The following is a 706-nucleotide window of genomic DNA, read 5'->3' as shown; positions in this document are numbered from 1 at the left end:
CTTGTGCAGTCTATCATTAAGAACTGAAAGTTGAGGCCTCTATTTCCAGTACTTTATAAGCAATCGGATGAAATGTGAAAGTAGGTAATGGAATCGAACATTTCTTGGCCAAAAGCTACAATTCTCTAATTTACAAAAGTGAAAATTAAAGTATATTACTTATCAGATTCACTTGGTTTAGGTGTTAGACCTAGGCTTATAGCCGAGCCCTTAAGGATAACACGATCGCCAGAATGCCCCATCATCATATGGCAAAAGTGCTGAAGTCCCTTGACAACTATTCACAGAATACCCATTATACTTGGGAGTTATGGAGTTGCATGTTACCTAATGGGTGACACATCTAAATAACTTTGGCTCCATGACAACATGTAGGATGCAAGAGTTCTGATCACATTCAACCAACCTTTCTGTCTTTTACAGCTAAGAAACAAATTTGATAATCCATCACCACAATGTCAAATACAAAGAAAAGGGCAAAATAACCTAAATAGAAGAGACGTTCTTACATGAGGAGATACAATATGTTATTCAAGACATAAAAACATACATCTGTTATTTCTAAAACACTGCCAAGAACATCAACCCTCCCGTCCGTCTGTATCAAAAGGCACACCCTTGAGCTATGGAGTTTGTGATTTAGTCTCTGATGAGGGCATCCATACTGTAAAGACTTACGCCTGGAACAAAAAAGAAAGAAAGAGAT

At 37.5% G+C, this 706-nt stretch overlaps 1 protein-coding gene across 1 annotated transcript in view; it reads right to left on the bottom strand.

The window, feature by feature from the left end:
- Positions 1 to 706, bottom strand: part of LOC119592511 (nuclear transcription factor Y subunit beta-like) — a gene marked incomplete in the record, with an annotated part of 10,496 nt that overhangs the window by 7,355 nt on the left and 2,435 nt on the right.

The sequence above is a fragment of the Penaeus monodon genome, chromosome 30, assembly GCF_015228065.2.
Source record: "Penaeus monodon isolate SGIC_2016 chromosome 30, NSTDA_Pmon_1, whole genome shotgun sequence".
Taxonomy (NCBI): Eukaryota; Metazoa; Arthropoda; class Malacostraca; order Decapoda; family Penaeidae; genus Penaeus; species Penaeus monodon.
The sequence above is the reverse complement of the archived record's forward strand: the minus strand, read 5'-3'. Positions and strand labels throughout refer to the sequence as shown.